The 3851-nt window shown below is 38.3% G+C and overlaps 1 pseudogene; it reads left to right on the forward strand.

Moving 5' to 3' along the window:
* On the forward strand, nt 1-934 carry LOC100717729 (olfactory receptor 2L5-like; annotated as a pseudogene).
* Nucleotides 935-3851: the final 2917 nt, after the last annotated feature.

The following is a 3851-nucleotide window of genomic DNA, read 5'->3' on the forward strand; positions in this document are numbered from 1 at the left end:
ATGGAAAATTACAATCTGACTTCTGCTGACTTCATCCTACTGGGCCTGTTCCCTCCATCAAGGGTTGGCCTTGTCCTCTTCATGGTCATCATCCCCATCTTCATAATGGCCCTGGCTGGCAACCTGGCCATGGTCCTGCTCATCCTCTTGGACAAACCACCTCCACACTCCCATGTACGTCCTGCTCAGTTAGCTCTCCTTCATAGACCTTATGTGCATCTGCACCACTGTCCCCAAGATGGCTTCTGGTTTTCTATCTGGAAACAAGTCCATCTCCTTCATTGTGTGTAGCATCCAGGCTTTCTTCTTTGTGACTTTAACAGGTGCAGAAGCACTCATCCTGATGTCCATGGCCTATGACCATTATGTGGCTATTTGCTTTCCTCTGTACTACCCCATCCACATGAACAGAAGAGTGTGTGTGCTGATGCTCCTGGGATCCTGGGTAGCAGGTGCTATTAATGCCTGTGCTCACACAACATATATCCTCCGGATCTCCTACTGCAGGTCCAGGACCATCAATTATTTCTTCTTTGATGGCCTAGCCATGCTGTCCCTGGCTTGTGGGGGCACCAGCGTTCATGAATACACTGTGTTCCTCAGCACCACCATATTTCTCCTGTTCCCTTTTCATCATCATTGTGTTTTCTATGGGAAAGTTCTCCTTGCTGTCTACTGCATGAGCTATGAGGAAGGCAGGAAGAAGGCCTATTCCACCTGCAGCTCCCATCTCATTGTGGTGACTTTTTACATTGTACCATCTGCTTACACTTATCTCTGTCCAAAGTTCCTCTGATCTCCAGCAGAGGAGATGGCTGTCTTCTACACCATCCTCACCCCAATGCTTAACCCTGGGATCTACAGCCTGAGGAATGAGGAGGTTCTGGGGGCTTTGGGAAGAGCAAGAGGGACATTCTGCTCCATGAAACTGTAGATAACTTTCCATTTCACCGTGCTGTGTAGTTAGGAGTCACTGTTCTCAACAGTGAAAAATATTCAGTGCTGAGATCTTGGAAAATACAATTAATATCTAAGATATTTAAATACATGACATGATAATAATTATGTGTTTGAGTGTGTACATTGAATTTTTCTTTGACTTTCTTTTCCAAAAAAAATAGGCTTGTATTTTTCATCAATCTGAAAATAGTATTTTATTATAATAAGGAAACTAAAATGAAAAATGCAGAAAAATTTTCAGTCACTTAGTATGTGCTATGTGATCAAAACCTTTGTTGATGCCTTTAACTTTAAAAGTTACAGTAACAGACACATTGCCATGAATCCCCCTCAAAATACAGTCATTTGAACACATTCATCCCACTGTCCTTGCTATTTTTCTTACATTTGGATTAGCAGACATCCTGACCTACCCAAATGTGTGTGACAGGGTAAATACTGTTACTCCGTTTTTCTCGGGTTCACTAGGAATATATAAAGGAAATTTTCCTGAATCCACATCCTCAATTCTACGTTCCCCACTACATTTATACATTGCAGTCTTACATTAACTGATTGTCACAGCACAGAGCATTGAAACCAGCTGAGCTCTGTTATCACTTCCTACACCAGGGTCTGCCCACCTGCAGGCTCTGTGTGCTCAGGCATTGCAACTCTAAGTAATATTTACCATCAGCTCATAAAATTCCCCTGAAAACACAGTGCATTTTCATCATCAGTACTTTAAAATGGTATATGACACATGAAAAAAATTATCTGTGTACTCTTGATTCTTCATGAAATATAACTTTGTAAATGTATGCGCTTTCATAAAACACAAATCCATCCATATCCTTTTTAATCTGTGTAAAAACACAGTTTTTCTCTGTGTCACATGTCTTTCATATTGTTTCTGAGTGATGTACCACAGTGCTGCCTGGGGTATCCAATAACTCCTGGGCTGGAGCAGTCCTTCTGCCTCAGCCTCTTGAGTGTCTAACCCCATAAGCATGTGCCATTGAAGGAAATAAGCATTTGGCTATTGAGTCTGCCTCTTAAAACGTGGAATGGGGATTTATTTTCCAAGTGGGTGAATATGAGTGTTAATCTACAGTGCTGTGTGATGCAGTAAATAATTCCTGTGGGCTGAACAAAGATATTCGGACAACACTGAGAGCAGCAGCGGCATTTCATGTAAGTTCTCACTCCTGGCGTCTTCCAGTATGAGCCCAAACCCCTGCCTCTCCGTGGTCACTGTGCAGTCACAGTGTGGAAGGTGAGGTCCCCGTCCTTCCTCCTGCACAGCACTCTCAGGGTGACAGCGCCTCCCGTGCTCTTTGGTGAGGACATCTAAGTGGACTTGAAGAACATTACTTCATATTGTTTACACTTATGCTGTGTCAGAGATTTATTTAATTCTCCCATTTTAATTTTAGGTGTATTCCTAAAGCAAAACCGATTACACTGAATAAAATGATTAATCACCTAAAAAGTGCGAAGCCCAGGTCAACTTGTCTGTTATTTCCAGAGGTACCATATACAGAATTTTTACCTTTCATAGTAACCTCTTAGTTGCCTCAAAATATCACCAGGAAATGATGAGGAGTAAAAACTGTGCATGATTATATGTAGAATGATGGATCTCTTCTGTCCAGATATCAGGACCACACACTACTACTGAACTAAGGAGATGAAATAATTCAAAATCCTTCTACCAGACAATTGCAGGAGCAATGCTTCCTGTACATGCCCTTAGGAAATATCCCTTGTTTGTCTTTTTTCTCCTTTAGATAAGCAATAACTTAATTATTCTATTGTCAATTTTTGAAATTAAATAACCAGTAACTTTAGAAACAAAAATGTCAGTCACTTTATAGCCTGCATCAGATATTTCACATAGATTTAATCAAATATGTCATTCTTCACAATGGGAACAGTATCTTCAATAAAAATGCTGGGGATGAAAGATATATGTATGCAGATAAAATGAAATTAGTCACGTATATCATGCCATATGAAAAACTCATTTCAAATGGATAAAAAATCTTTTGAAATTTTTGAACTACAAAACTAGTAGAAGAAAATCATAGTTAAATTTCCTTGATATCTGTCTCATGATAAATTGATCACAAAGCAGAAAACAACCAAAGCAAAAAGCATGCTTGCATGACTTGCATGACAAGTATTAAATTAAAAACTTCTGTACATAAGAGGGAACAGACAACCTATGGATTGAGGGGAAATATTTTTTATTTTTTTAAAGAGATTAATATAAAAGGGCATAACAAAGCAGATCAGAACAGAACAATTTATGCAACACTATTTCACCATAAGACAACCCGATATAACAGGAGCTACCACAATGTCTTTCCTTGAAATAGTTGAGAATACCTTCATGAACAATAATATCAAACATAAAAAAATACAAAACCACTAAAGAGAATGAAAGTATTACAGGGCATTCAGAACCATGTAACAGAAAAATGAACAATGGTTCCTATATTATCTCATTGTCCATAAAATTTGTTTATATTGCCAAACATAATAAAATCAAATAAGATACAACATGATTGAACCAATGGAAACAGAAGAACAAAAGTATGGTAGGACTTCAGAGTAAGATGATATTAAATCAGCACTGGCTATTATAGTGTCTTGTTTTCTTCAAAATAGCTGTTCATACTATCACAGATAATAAAATCAAACAACCCAGGATAAAACCATTCCAATGAATGAATGGAACACTATAAGGTTTCAAAGCAATATAATGGGTGATCATGATTACCATAAACTCTTATGTACTCTTACCATTTGTTACACTAGGGAGACTATATGGTATTTATACATGTGAGTTTGATTTATTTCGCTTAAGAATATGGTCTCAAGTTGCATCCATTTATTCATAAATATCT

This window comes from Cavia porcellus, unplaced genomic scaffold, assembly GCF_034190915.1.
Source record: "Cavia porcellus strain 051 isolate PalLab524CR breed Dunkin Hartley unplaced genomic scaffold, mCavPor4.1 scaffold_24, whole genome shotgun sequence".
NCBI lineage: Eukaryota > Metazoa > Chordata > Mammalia > Rodentia > Caviidae > Cavia > Cavia porcellus.